This window comes from Oncorhynchus gorbuscha, unplaced genomic scaffold, assembly GCF_021184085.1.
Source record: "Oncorhynchus gorbuscha isolate QuinsamMale2020 ecotype Even-year unplaced genomic scaffold, OgorEven_v1.0 Un_scaffold_35:::fragment_2:::debris, whole genome shotgun sequence".
NCBI lineage: Eukaryota > Metazoa > Chordata > Actinopteri > Salmoniformes > Salmonidae > Oncorhynchus > Oncorhynchus gorbuscha.
In genome coordinates, this window is record NW_025745210.1 from 301,868 (window position 1) to 318,076 (window position 16,209).

The window sequence follows — 16,209 nt, forward strand, 5'->3', positions numbered from 1 at the left end:
GGTAGTAAGGTGACCGGAGTGGCCTCTATTCTCTGGTTTTGACCTTTGTGGTGCACCGGGCCGTGCTGTGCCGTTGTGGGCCCAGCCATTGATTGAAGTGGTTGAGCGTGTCGGTCGGTGGGCAGCGGTGAGAGAAGCACAGCCTAATCAGGAAGGACTGTGCTCTCAGGCAGCTGGAACGTTTGAATGGACACCCAAGCCAGAACGGCTCGCCATCAATAATGTATTCCAGGCAGAGAGAGAGATGTTGTTTTTGTGAAGATCTGAAGGTGGGGTTTGAGGAGAAACCGGTAGACCGAGAGAGAGAGAAAAATAGAGATGGCGGATTGATGTATGATGATGTACAGGTACCTGTCAAAATTAGGGAAACACCAACATAAAGTGTCTTACAGTTTTTCTCAGTCGCTTTGGTGCATTTTTCACATCATCCCTAACGTGCAAAATAATAAGTGCATTTCTCAGAACAATTTGTACAAACTGCAATATACAATAGATATGTTTCTAAAGCTAGTCAGTCACTAAAAATCCTTAGTACATCTCTCAAAAGTAAGTATTCATGCCAATGATCATGTCAGTGTCATCAGAATGATAAGTCATTGAGTCATTGTTCACGAACAAGGTCGTCAAAATGTTTAGGCATGTTGTCAATGTAACTGTGTACTTTGACAGTATTACCTGATGTAAACTTAGGCTACAGTCTGGATGACAGTTACTGTATTGAAAATGCACAAGGCTGCACTTCTATAGCATATATCAATTTCAACAGTACTATTTACATATTACTGTATGTGGGTTATTGATTGAAAGAGACTGGACAACCCAAGGCACAAAGTGGGAAAAAACTCAATTAGAAAGAAACACAGGAAACCACCTCTAAGGCGCAACTTTGCCCGCAGCACTGTTGTGCTGTCTCTACACATCCAGACGTTCCTGTCTGTCGGCCCACATATTCTCATCCACATCACACCGGATATTTTCCCTTCCAATGCAACGTGGAAAGAATCTTTTGGAATGCCTTATCCATCCTCTGCAGGCGTCTACTGTGATGTCCTCACATGCTGCATCCATTGCAGCCAGCAGGGTCATCTGTGTGTGTGGCTGACGATCGTACACCTTCCACCTCCATGCTGAAAAGAACTCCTCAATTGGGTTAAGGAATGGTGAATAAGGTGGGGGGAATTGTACGAGCATCCTCCGGTGGGTCACAAACCATTGCCTCATGATGTTTGATCGATGGAAACTCACATTATCACAAATGACCACATACTTTGGCAAATCCCCTCTAAACAGACCCCTCTCATCATCAGGGATGAGAGCCCTGTAGAGAGTCTCTAAAAAGTTGAGTAGATGCTGGGTGTTGTATGGCCCTATAAGGAGGATATGGGTTAGGACACCATGCTCCGAAATAGCAGCACACATGGTGATATTTCCTCCCAGTTGGCCTGGAAAATCCACAGTAGCTCTGTGACCGATGATATTCCGACCCCGGCTTCTGCATTTGGTCAGGTTGAAGCCAGCCTCATCCACGTATACAAAGTCGTGAGAGGGTTCACTTGATTCCAACTCCATTATACGCTATATCCCAGAACACACAGTTGAATTTGTTTTGGTAAGGAAGGGTGACATAAAATGTACATATATTGCATGTTCCTTCCACAGGAATGTGTGCAGTTTATGCTTACTGTACTATGTATCACTATAAAATGTTGCTGTAAAGTAGTTACATAGATATATGTTTTACCTGTACATACTGGTACCGTAGCTCCTTAACTCTGTCCTCATTCCTTTGGAATGGTACACGGTACAGCTGTTTCATACTCATCTGGTTTCTATGCAGCACCCTGTCGATGGTTGAGATGCTAACCGTATGGATGTTTTCAAAGACATCGTTGTCTTCTATAATGGTCCTTTGTATTTCCCTGAGTCTCATAGCATTGTTTGCACAGACCATGGTGCAAATAGCCTCCTCCTGTTGAGGTGTGAAAAGGCGTCCTCTGCCACTGGTTTGAGGTAATCTTGCAGTCCTATGTGGGGAAAAATGCAGTGATGCATCACACACTTCCACATAGACAAAAACTATGCGAACACACATTTTACTGTAAAACATACAGGTGGGTGCATGTAAGGTGCAGTATGTATCTGCATAGAGTATATTTCTGTATGCTGTGAAATACAAGTGGACTACTGTAATATGAAGCATTGTAGGAAGTATACAGTATACTGCTTATATACAGTAACACTGTACATTGGTGGACATGTCTGTTCTCTCTTCAAAACGTTTGAACTATTGAGAACACGGTTGATCTCCCAATATTTGGCTGTACCCTTCGACCCGCCTCAGCCATTGTAAGGCCATGATTGACAACATGGTCTACAATAGTGGCCCTTATGTCATCAGATATGTGCCTATGTCCTCTTCTGCCTCTTCCTCTGTTTTGCCTTCCACCACGCATCCTTGCTCCTCTTCTTCCTCCTCTTGCCTGTTGACCCTGTTCGTTTCCTGGTCCATCCATTATTGGAAAATTGCAACTCTGTGTTGTGGTCTGTCTATATATGCTTGCCAATTGATTCTTCATGAGATGCACCTTTGAGCAATTTAGACAACTGGTTGATTGTTGGTTGAACTTGTTGGTCAATTTCACCTGCACGATTCATCAATTCATATTTTTGTACAAAAGGTCTAATAGAAATGTGTAAAACTATGCTTGACAGTTTATGACAAATAGTTCAACAATTTTGCATGTAATGGCTTAAGTAAGGAACTAATGCCTAGATGTTTTGAGGGGTAAGACTATTCAACAGAGAACCATCTACTATATTTTGATCAACATGACATGAGCAATTGATAATGTGGAAAAAGGTTGACACTTGTACATTATCAATTGCAATTTGTTCAAAGGAATAAGAAATTGCTTTAATGATGTGCACAAGTGACTAGATGATTTGGAATTTGTACAAGTAGTATCAAGAATTGCACTTTTGATCTAAGAAATGCACCAAAGCGACTGAGAAAAACTGTAATAGGGAGTTGGATCACCACGAGCCAGAACAGCTTCAATGCACCTTGGAATAGATTCTAGTGTCTGGAACTCTATTGGAGGGACGCGACACCATTCTTCCATGAAAAATTCCATAATTTGGTGTTTTGTTGGTGGTGGTGTCTCAGGAGTCACTCTAGAATCTCACGTACGTGTTCCATTGGGTTGAGATCTGGTGACTGAAAACATAAAGAGAGAGAGAGAGAGGTGAACATAAAGAGAGAGAGAGATGAACATAAAGAGAGAGAGATGAACATAAAGAGAGAGAGATGAACATAAAGAGAGAGAGATGAACATAAAGAGAGAGAGATGAACATAAAGAGAGATGAACATAAAGAGAGAGAGATGAACATAAAGAGAGATGAACATAAAGAGAGATGAACATAAAGAGAGATGAACATAAAGAGAGATGAACATAAAGAGAGAGATGAACGTAGAGAGAGAGATGAACAGAGACAGAGATGAACATAAAGAGAGAGATGAACATAAGAGAGATGAACATAAAGAGAGAGTGAGATTAACATAAAGAGAGAGATGAACATAAAAAGAGAGATGCACATAAAGAGAGATAGAATAGAGGGAGGGACAAGAGAGAAAGGGAGAGAGATAAACCCACTTAAAACCAGAGAGATGTATACAGTGCCTTGCGAAAGTATTCGGCCTCCTTGAACTTTGCGACCTTTTGCCACATTTCAGGCTTCAGACAAAGATATAAAACTGTATTTTTTTGTGAAGAATCAACAACAAGTGGGACACAATCACGAAGTGGAATGACATTTATTGGATATTTCAAACTTTTTTAACAAATCAAAAACTGAAAAATTGGGCGTGCAAAATTATTCAGCCCCCTTAAGTTAATACTTTGTAGCGCCACCTTTTGCTGCGATTACAGCTGTAAGTCGCTTGGGGTATGTCTCTATCAGTTTTGCACATCGAGAGACTGAATTTTTTTCCCATTCCTCCTTGCAAAACAGCTCGAGCTCAGTGAGGTTGGATGGAGAGCATTTGTGAACAGCAGTTTTCAGTTCTTTCCACAGATTCTCGATTGAATTCAGGTCTGGAATTTGACTTGGCCATTCTAACACCTGGATATGTTTATTTTTGAACCATTCCATTGTAGATTTTGCTTTATGTTTTGGATCATTGTCTTGTTGGAAGACAAATCTCCGTCCCAGTCTCAGGTCTTTTGCAGACTCCATCAGGTTTTCTTCCAGAATGGTCCTGTATTTGGCTCCATCCATCTTCCCATCAATTTTAACCATCTTCCCTGTCCCTGCTGAAGAAAAGCAGGCCCAAACCATGATGCTGCCACCACCATGTTTGACAGTGGGGATGGTGTGTTCAGGGTGATGAGCTGTGTTGCTTTTACGCCAAACATAACGTTTTGCATTGTTGCCAAAAAGTTCAATTTTGGTTTCATCTGACCAGAGCACCTTCTTCCACATGTTTGGTGTGTCTCCCAGGTGGCTTGTGGCAAACTTTAAACAACACTTTTTATGGATATCTTTAAGAAATGGCTGTCTTCTTGCCACTCTTCCATAAAGGCCAGATTTGTGCAATATACAACTGATTGTTGTCCTGTGGACAGAGTCTCCCACCTCAGCTGTAGATCTCTGCAGTTCATCCAGAGTGATCATGGGCCTCTTGGCTGCATCTCTGATCAGTCTTCTCCTTGTATGAGCTGAAAGTTTAGAGGGACGGCCAGGTCTTGGTAGATTTGAAGTGGTCTGATACTCCTTCCATTTCAATATTATCGCTTGCACAGTGCTCCTTGGGATGTTTAAAGCGTGGGAAATCATTTTGTATCCAAAACCGGCTTTAAACTTCTTCACAACAGTATCTCGGACCTGCCTGGTGTGTTCCTTGTTCTTCATGATGCTCTCTGCGCTTTTAACGGACCTCTGAGACTATCACAGTGCAGGTGCATTTATACGGAGACTTGATTAAAAACAGGTGGATTGTATTTATCATCATTAGTCATTTAGGTCAACATTGGATCATTCAGAGATCCTCACTGAACTTCTGGAGAGAGTTTGCTGCACTGAAAGTAAAGGGGCTGAATAATTTTGCACGCCCAATTTTTCCGTTTTTGATTTGTTAAAAAAGTTTGAAATATCCAATAAATGTCGTTCCACTTCATGATTGTGTCCCACTTGTTGATTCTTCACAAAAAAATACAGTTTTATATCTTTATGTTTGAAGCCTGAAATGTGGCAAAAGGTCGCAAAGTTCAAGGGGCCGAATATTTTGCAAGGCACTGTATATACAGTATATTTATATATAAATAAATATATACTGTATAAACACAGTTGAAGTCAGACATTTACATACACCTTAGCCAAATACATTTCAACTCAGTTTTTCACAATTCCTGACATTTAATCCTAGTATACATTCCCTGTCTTAGGTCAATTAGGATCACCACTTTATTTTAAGAATGTGAAATGTCAGAATAATGTTAGAGAGAATTATTTATTTCAGCTTTCATTTCTTTCATCACATTCCCAGTGGGTCAGAAGTTTACATACAGCCAATTAGTATTTGGTAGCATTGCCTTCAAATGATTTAACTTGGGTCAAATGTTTCGAGTAGCCTTCCACAAGCTTCCCACAATATGTTGGGTGAATTTTGTTCCATTCCTTCTGACAGAGCTGGTGTAACTGAGTCAGGTTTGTAGGCCTCCTTGCTTGCACACGCTTTTTCAGTTCTGCCCACAAATTTTCTAAACAATTGAGATCAGGGCTTTGTGATGGCCACTCCAATACCTTGACTTTGTTGTCCTTAAGCAATCTTGCCACAACTTTGGAAGTATGCTTGGGGTCATTGTACATTTGGAAGACCCATTTATGACCAAGCTTTAACTTCCTGACTGATGTCTTGAGATGTGGCTTCAATATGTCGACATAGTTTTCCTGCCTCATGGTGCCATCTATTTTGTGAAGTGCACCAGTCCCTCCTGCAGCAAAGCATTCCCACAACATGATGCTGCCACCCCCGTGCTTCACGGTTAGGAGGGTGTTCTTTGGCTTGCAAGCCTCCCCCTTTTTCCTCCAAACATAACGATGGACATTATGGCCAAACAGTTCTATTTTTGTTTCATCAGACCAGAGGACATTTCTCAAAAAAGTACCATCTTTGTCCCCATGTGCAGTTGCAAACTGTAGTCTGACTTTTTTATGGTGGTTTTGGAGCAGTGGCCTCCTTGCTGAGCGGCCTTTCAGGTTATATTGATATAGAACTCGTTTTACTGTGGATATAGATACTTTTGTACCTGTTTCCTTCAACGTCTTCACACGGTCCTTTGCTGTTGTTCTGGGATTGATTTGAACTTTTCGCACCAAAGTACGTTCCTCTCTAGGAGACAGAACGCTTCTCCTTCCTGAGCGGTATGACGGCTGCGTGGTCCCATGATGTTTATACTTGTGTACTATTGTTTGTACAGATGAACTTGGCACCTTCAGGCGTTTGGAAATTGCTCCCAAGGATGAACCAGACTTGTGGAGGTATACAATTTTTCCTGAGGTCTTGGCTAATTTATTTTGATTTTCCCATGATGTCAAGCAAAGAGGCACTGAGTTTGAAGGTAGACCTTGAAATACATCCACAGGTACACCTCCATATATATACATATGCCAATAAACCCCCCCAAATAAGCCCCCCCCATGCCAATAAACCCCCCAAATTGAACATTGAATTGAGAGAGAGAGAGAAAGATAGAGAGAGAGAGTGCATGTGCATAAGTGCATCATTTTTCACACCAACGTGGCCAGAAGATTAACAATTCAATTAGTTAGAGCAAGGCCTTTTATTTAAGGAGAGTGTTAGATTTACTCAGTCAAACAAAACAGCCGTGAAGAGCATTTCTCTGCTATAATTATGAGGGCGTCGCCGGACCAACCATGCTGTTATTACTGTGTGTTTAATTAAACATGATCAAAGCCAGATCTATAGCATCCGCAGCAGCAGCAGAAGGCATGTTACAATGCAGACATATCCTGATCTAGTCCCAGGCTTAGTTCTGGATCAATGTGAGATGAAAAGTCTGTTGCGTGATATTTTATCTCTCGGAAGCTAGGTTTCCATCCCATTGGCGACAGATTTTCGTGTGAATATTCTCAAATCCGCATTAAAACAATATGCGCAATGTGTTTCTAACAAATGAACTTGATGCTGATAAAAGACTGTGCATGATGATGTAGTACACATACAACACTTTTGCAGTTCAATTCCCAAGTACTGAATAAAACATTGAATTTAAATTGGTTTTAATCGCATTTTCAACTCTACTGAGGGTTTAGTCACAAAAATGTTTGCTTTATATAGCAAATATGCTCACTCTGGTCTTGGCACTTGCGCCGTAGACAACAGCTCGCAGATACAGTGTGGTTGATGAGATTATTATGGATAAAAGAGCAAGATTATTTTAATTTGTCAAATGACAGAATGAGAACCTCAAAATGTATTGTAAATGAGCATCAAGTTCATCTCCTTGCATTTTTACCACCCTGTGAATTTCATCATAATTAATTAAATCTGTAGCCTAATAAACTACATGGTTTCCCGAGTCGTAGTGGAAGGACCACACACCATGTCATCTTGTGACTCCAAGTTTACTTCAGTATGATGGTTATTATATAAATATTTCTGCTATTTCTCACATAATTAATTTTACCGACACAAAAAGATCCCAGCTTGTCTAGCGTATTTTGTTTGGCTGACATTTGGAACGTCTACTGACAAATTAGATGTTTCCATCAGGCCTGTCTTGACCTTTTTTATCTGAAATGTACTTTACACAGCATAAAAAGGTTGGATGTAAGCCTGGTTAGTGACCTTATTTGATATGTGACTCAATAATTAAACAGCACAGTGTGTGTAAAACTAATTAACGTCTAGTATGTGCTACTGACAGGTTGATGAATATATATGGGGAAACATACACAAAGAAGCTCCTTGTGAATCACACAATGATACATGGAGCTGTTTACACACAATGATTGGAACTTACGTTTGTGGACAAACCTCCAGGGAAATTGGATGTTAAGCAATTTCGATGTATTACCATATTAGACATGTGTGTAAACAGAGCCTAAGAGATTGAATTAGAACATATGAGATGAGAATGCTGGTGTTGTAATAACGGGTTAACACACACACCTTCCCGTTCCATGTTACACACACACATCTGGGCACAGCCTCCCTTTGAGTGAGCAGGATGCCCCCTGCACAGCTGAACACAGAGCTCTGCCCACCGTCTTACCCCCTGTGGGGGTCAGGTGGGGCAGAGGCAGGGGGGGCCTGCTTGGCACCCACCCGTTGTATGGGAATGGTGAAGAGGAGAGGAGGCACCAGACCGTAGAGCTGCGACAGGAGCGAGACCAGCGGGAAAGCCCAGGTCGGGGGCAGTGTGCCTGGGGAGAAAAGCAGGAGGGAGTGGGTGATGTGAAGGGGCAGACACAGGAGGACAAGGAGACAGAGGGAGAGGCCCAGAGAGTGGGCACGGGCAGAGCTGCGTTTTGGGGGGACAGAGCCCGGACCATCAGGGTCCTGTCTGGGCATCACACAGACCAGATCTAGGTAAATGGTCAGCAGGCCATTAGGGGGAGCAGGAAGACGGTCACCCCATAGACATAGACCAGGAACTGGGGGCTGAGGACAGTGTCGGGGGCACACACCCCCCAGTGGCTCCCATGGATCTCTGCATAGGTGAAGTTATGGAGATCCTCCACGTAGAACTTGGACAGGAAGCCGCCGTAAGGGAGGTACTTCCCGATCACAGAGCGGTCCTGGTTGTACTTGGGAGGCATCGGACAGGGAGGAGGGGAGGTCCAGTTGCCTTGGGGGATGCCCGTCCAGCCACAGCCCATCCAGCCATCCCTCTTCCCCTCCCCAGGTGTCCAGGACGTTCCAGCCGATGAACTGGGCAAATGCGGAGAGAACAGAGGCCCCCCAGCACAGCATGACCAGAAACAGGGACCGCCAACGTGTCACCAGTGAATTGTACCTGAAACAGAGAGAGAACCCAGTGGGTCAAATTAAGCCAGCATTCACTGATGTTCTAGAGCAGGGTTCTTCAAACTTGTTTACCCAGGGACCCCCGCAGAGGATAACTGGTGACCTAGAGACCCCCATCTTATGTTAGCCAAAATGCATTTTTCACGTCTTGTCTTATCATCAGGTGAATGATAATGGCGAGGAGAGGTATCCTTAACCAACATTTTAAAATGAATAGATTTGGTTGTCAGTTTTTCATTATTTTTTATCTCCCCACATTATAATTGGAAGTATAAACACTAACATAGCCTATTAGCTAGACAAAGGTTACTCCAAACACATTTTTGCTAAAAGTAGCTGTTTAGCTGGTTAAAAAAGGTCAAACTTGTTGTCAAAAATGTATATCCTAGTCAAGAAAGCATACCAGCAACCAGTTGTACTTTCTGTGACCTGTACTTTTCAAACCCTATGTCAGATACTCCAGTCAGCAGAGATGGGCAGTATTTCTGTTACATGTATTTGAAATATGTCTTTAAATAGATTTCAAATGTATTTGGTAGTTTACTTTGATACTCTGATCTTTGTGGTATTTTGTAATTGTATTGTGTAGTTAGTCATTTTTGCCCATCCCTCCCAATGAGTGTAATGAGCTCCAATGAGTGTAATGAGCTCCAATGAGTGTAATGAGCTCCAATGAGTGTAATGAGCTCCAATGAGTGTAATTAGCTCAATATAAGGAGTTGAGAAATAAAGTCATCATCATTAAAAATAAGATTTACTCATGTTTTCTACTGTATGTAATAATACAATTGTTTATTCTGTTGTTTCTAGCGTTATTCATACAAATATATATTTGTTCCACTTTTTGGTTTTCTTTTTATATTTTTGTCGGAACTCCGGTTGAATACCAATGGTCTACAATGCAGTCCTGAGAACATTTGGCAAATTCTTTCAGGTGCACTTGATTTAGCTTTGGTACTTTTTAACCCCCTCTCTCTGACTCACCTGCTCCCCATGCGGTGCTTCAGGTGGGAGTTGAGGGTCATGAGCAGCAGCAGGCAGACAGTGAACTGCCTGACCAGCAGAGAACAGCACACCAGGGTGATGCAGGTGTACAGGCACTGGGGACTCCTCAGGTTCAGCAGCACAGAGACAGGAACCCCCACCGCACCCCCCACTGCCCCCACCCAGGCCATACACAACTTCAGGCAGGCAGAAACACTTCCGCTCCAGGTATGACCACCTCCACCCTGGCCTCCTCCATCCTCCTCCATCCCACCACCACCCATAGACATCCTCACACTCACCACGATCACCGACACAGATACCACACACTGACTCACCGAGTTCAGCCACATATTGTCCATGGCTGAACCTCAGAGGGGGACAGAGACAAACAGGTGGGGGAGGTGGCAGAGGAAAACGAGAGAGGAAGACAAGAGTGAAACTGGTTGAGGTGTCAAACCTAGAGTATCTCTAAGAGATCATTCAAAGTTCCTTCTGCACTTGTCCTAACAGTGGCTGTCCTATCATGGCTCCCTAGCTAATTATTACCATTGAACAATTGGCTCTTTCATCCCCTGCTCTCCCATGAAACTGTCTTCCAGGTGAGGTTGTAAATGATTATTATTATGTTTTTACCTTTATTTAACTAGGCATTCTTATTCACAATGACGGCCTACCAAAAGGCAAAAGGCCTCCTGCGGGGACGGGGTGTCACGCCTTGGCCATTGTATTTTGTGTTTTTTGTTATATGTTTGGGTAGGCCAGGGTGTGACATGGGTTTATATGTTGTGTTTCGTATTGGGGTTTGTATTATTTGGGATCGCGGCTGATTAGGGGTGTGGTATAGGCTTGGCTGCCTGAGGCGATTCTCAATTAGTCAGGTGTTTATCGTTGTCTCTGATTGGGAACCATATTTAGGTAGCCTGAGTTCGCTTTGTATTTTGTGGGTGTTTGTTCCTGTCTCTGTGTTGTAGTCACCAGATAGGCTGTAATTAGTTTCATGTTCCCTTTTGTTGTTTTTGTATTTAGTATTCAGTTATTTCATATACCGCGATTTATTTCATTAAAGTCATGAGTAACCTACACGCTGCATTTCGGTCCGACTCTCTTCTTTCAACAGACGAACGCCGTTACAGAAACACCCACCGCTCACGGACCGAGCAGCGTGTGAACTGGCAGGAGCTAAAGGAGGACGTTATGGAAGGAGTATACGACGTGGGAAGAAATCGACAGGTGGGCGGTCGACCCAGAGAGAGTGCAGGAGCCCGCTTGGGATTCGCTTCAGCAGTGCGAAGAGGGCTATAGACGAATGGAGTCTAAAAGGAAAACACAGCGACGCAGAGCGAAAAACGAAAGTAACCCCCAAATAGTTATTGGGGGAAAGCGCAGAGAGAGAGTGGCTGAGTCAGGAGTCAGACCTGAGCCTACTCTCCCTGTTAATTGTGAGGAGCAGCAATATAAGGACTTCTGGTCTTGGGAGATGATATTAGACGGAAAAGGACCCTGGGCGCAGCCGGGAGAATATCGCCGTCCCAAGGAAGAAATAGATGCGACTAAAGCGGAGAGGCACTGGTATGAGGAGGCAGCACGGCGACGTGGTTGGAAGCCGGAAAAGCAGCCCAAAAATATTATTGGGGGAGGGCTAGAAGGGAGAATAGTTATGCCAGGTAGGAGACCTGCGCAAACTCCCTGTGCTCACCGTTGGGCTCGAGAGACCGGGCAGGCACCGTGTTATGCTATGGAGGGCACGGTGTTTCCAGTGCGGGTGCAGAGCCAGGTGCGACACATACCAGCCCTTCCTATTGGCCGAGCTAGAGTGGGCATCGAGCCAGGTAAGCGTGGGCAGGCTCGGTGCTCAAGAGCTCCAGTGTGCCTGCACGGTCCGGTCTATCCAGAGCCACCTCTACACACCAGTCCTCCGGTAGCAGCTCCCCGCACCAGGCTTCCTGTGCGTGTCCTTGATCCAGTACCACCAGTTCCAGCACCACGCACCAGGCCTCCAGTGCGCCTCGCCTGTTCAGCGCAGCCAGCGCTTTTCTCCTCTCCTGCGCTGTCGGAGTCTCCCGCCTGTTTAGCGCAGCCAGAGCCTTTCTCCTCTCCTGCGCTGCCGGAGTCTCCCGTCTGCCCAGCGCCGCCAGTGCCGCCCCTCTGTCCCGAGCTGCCCCTCTGTCCCGGGCTGCCCCTCAGTCCCGGGCTGCCCCTCAGTCCCGGGCTGCCCCTCAGTCCCGGGCTGCCCCTCTGTCCCGGGCTGCCCCTCTGTCCCGAGCTGCCCCTCTGTCCCGAGCTGCCCCTCTGTCCCGGGCTGCCCCTCTGTCCCGGGCTGCCCCTCTATCCCGAGCTGCCCCTCTGTCCCGAGCTGCCCCTCTGTCCCGAGCTGCCCCTCTGTCCTAAGATGCCCCTCTGTCCTGAGATGCCCCTCTGTCCTGAGATGCCCCTCTGTCCTGAGATGCCCCTCTGTCCTGAGATGCCCCTCTATCCCGAGATGCCCCTCTGTCCCGAGCTGCCCCTCTGTCCCGAGCTGCCCCTCTGTCCTGAGATGCCCCTCTGTCCTGAGATGCCCCTCTGTCCTGAGATGCCCCTCTGTCACGAGCTGCTCCTCAGTTATGTGGGGATCTGGGTGAGGACTATTAGGCCATGATCGGCGGAGAAGGTGGATTATCCCAGGACGCGAAGGGGAGGAAATAGGACATTTATGGAGTGGGGTCCACGTCCCGAGCCAGAACCGCCACCATGGACAGACGCCCACCCGGACCCTCCCTATGTTCTTGAGGTGCGTCCGGGAGTCCGCACCTTAGGGGGGTGGGGGGGGGTTCTGTCACGCCTTGGCCATTGTATTTTGTGTTTTTTGTTATATGTTTGGGTAGGCCAGGGTGTGACATGGTTTTATATGTTGTGTTTCGTATTGGGGTTTGTATTATTTGGGATCGCGGCTGATTAGGGGTGTGGTATAGGCTTGGCTGCCTGAGGCGATTCTCAATTAGAGTCAGGTGCTTATCGTTGTCTCTGATTGGGAACCGTATTTAGGTAGCCTGAGTTCGCTTTGTATTTCGTGGGTGTTTGTTCCTGTCTCTGTGTTGTAGTCACCAGATAGGCTGTAATTAGTTTCACATTCCGTTCTGTTGTTTTTGTATTTAGTATTCAGTTATTTCATGTACCGCGATTTATTTCATTAAAGTCATGAGTAACCTACACGCTGCATTTCGGTCCGACTCTCTTCTTTCAAAAGACGAACGCCGTTACACGGGGGCTGTGGATTAAAAATTAAAAATAATACAAATATATAGGACAAAACAAACATCACAACAAGAGAAACACCACAACACTACATTAAGAGAGACCTAAGACAAAGTGGGTGGGGTTATATCCTGCCTGGTTGGCACTGTCCGGGGATATTGTCGGACAGGGCCACAGTGTCTCCCGACCCCTCCTGTCTCAGCCTCCAGTATTTATGCTGCAATAGTTTATGTGTTGGGGGGATAGGGTCAGTCTGCTATATCTGGGGTAATTATCCTGTCTTATCCAGTGTCCAGTGTGAAGTTAAGTATGCTCCCTCTAATTCTCTCTCTCTCCCCTCCCAGAGGACCTGAGCCCTAAGACCATGCCTCAGGACTATCTGGCCTGATGACTCCTAGCTGTCCCCAGTCCAACTGGCCGTGCTGCTGTTCCAGATTCAACTGTTCTGGCTACGGCTATGACACCCTGGCCTGTTCACCAGGCATGCTACCTTGTTATTATCTTACTCTGCTGGTCATCTATGAACATTTGAACATCTTGGCCATGTACTGTTATATTCTCCACCCGGCACAGCCCGTAGAGGACTGGCCACCCCTCAGAGCCTGGTTCCTCTCTAGGGTTCTTCCTAGGTTCCTGCCTTTAAAGGGAGTGTTTCCTAGCCACTATGCTTCTACATCTGCATTGCTTTCCTGTCTGGGGTTTTAGGCTGGGTTTCTGTATATAACTTTGTGACATCGGCTGATGTAAAACGTGCTTTATAAATAAATGTGATTGAGCATGGCAGCAACACAACAAGGCAGCAGCACAACATGGTAGCTGCACAAAACATGGTAGAAACATTATTGGGCACATCAGGAAGCATTCTCAGTCAATTTACCTGGGACATAAAAAAAGACAACAGCAATAGTTTGAGAAGAAAGGGGGTAAGAATGGAGAGAGTGAGGTGGAGGTCTAAAATGAGAAAGATTGATTGAGAAAAGCGAGTGGTGGGGGGACAGAGTAAAGGAAAAATACATGAAAAGGGAGACGCAGAGGCAGGAAGTTGAGGGGGAGAGATTGTTAGATATTTCTTCTAGGTATTGGAGACCTGTGTACGGGTACTTGGAGAGTGAACAGGTCAGCGTAGACTGGACCTGACAGAGCACTCACACTGAGGATGTAACAGCTCTCCTCTGTCTGATGATCAGGAATCATCGGACCAACACGCAGCGTGGTAAGTGTTCATAGTAAATTTAATTAAATAAACTGAACACTGAATGACAAAAAACAAAGAGAGTGAACGACACGAAACAGTCCTGTAAGTTGAAAAACACAAAACAGAAAGAAACTACCCACAAACACAGGTGGGAACAGGCTACCTAAGTATGGTTCTCAATCAGAGACAACGATTAACAGCTGCCTCTGATTGGGAACCATACCAGGCCAAACACATAGAAATACAACACAGAACGAAAACAAAGAATGCCCACCCCAACTCACGCCCTGACCAAACCAAAATAGAGACATAAAGAAGGAACTAAGGTCAGGACGTGACAGAGGATGTGAGCACCATGCAAACACAGTGTAGAGAGGGTAGGCTCTGTGAAACAGACCGCTAACATCACACACTGCAGCAGACAGACAGAGCAGGAGACATTGGTGTGAACTTGCTCGAGTGTGATTGACAGGTAATTTCAGAACATTTTCAAACAATGGTCTCAAATAAAGCAAAGCGTCTGGATGTTGAAATAGCAGATTTAGCTCTGTAATATGCCACCTGTCTCCTCAGAATAATGACTTTGACCTTTTCAGGACATCCAGACGACAGGTTGTCCGTTTTCATAATAATTATGACTGACTGGAATAATCGTTTTATACAGCTGCATAATCAGTTGATACAGTTGTCTCCTGTCCTGCTCCTTGAAGGGCCTTGAAATAATTAATGGAGTTCATTCCACCTTATGTGGCTGTCTTCGGTTTGAATCTGTGACTGGTCGCTTTCAATGTGATTAATTTACTTTTGTTAATCAATTAAGCATTGAGAGACAACACAAGCATACCGACGCACAGCCACACTACACAGGCAGAGCTTTAGATGGCTCAATGGATGACAGAAAATGTGATAGAGAATATAATGGAAGGAGAATGGATAGAGAACAGATGGTGATTTTGTGGACCCCAGGAAGAGTAGCTGCTGCTATCGCAACAGCTAATGGGGATCCTAATAAAATACCAAATAGCTGTTTAGAACAGTTGAATAAATGAGAAAATACCAAATGACCTGATATGTTGTGTATGTATAGATCTGGATAAAAGCGTCTGCTACATGACTAAAATGTAAATGTAAATATAAGTCTATGACAGTTCTAATCTGTCCTCTGTAAACCTTCCCTCGTTCTTCTTCCTCTCACTCTATTCTTTTGCGCTGACTGACAGAATAAACTCATAAACCGTCATTATCCTCTCTGCCCACCTATCTCCTGGTCGTGTCTTTACAAACATATCAATTGTGTCAATGTTGAAGCAGTGCTAACCTTTCCACCCGAGCTGTGCAAAGGTCACCACAAGCATTGTAAATAAGTAAATAAAAAAGACCAAGGTTATAGTTAACACATATACTCGCAGACACACACACTCAAGTCAACCGAACATGTGCAAATGCACACACACACACACACACACACACGCACGCACGCACGCACGCACGCACGCACGCACGCACACAGACACTCAAACGTGTGTAAACGTAATGGCGCTGATGGAAGAGATGATGAACAGAGAAAAACAATTGAGCAAAATAAGAGAGGGACAGGGAGGGCAAACGTTTATCTACCGAAGGGTTTGGGCATTGTTCTGTGAAAAGAGCCCATGTTCACTGTGCCTTGTTTCAGGCAGCAGTACATTTATTTTTCCACAACTATTTGTAGGATAAGAACTAATTAAGCAGCATTGGGGTTTT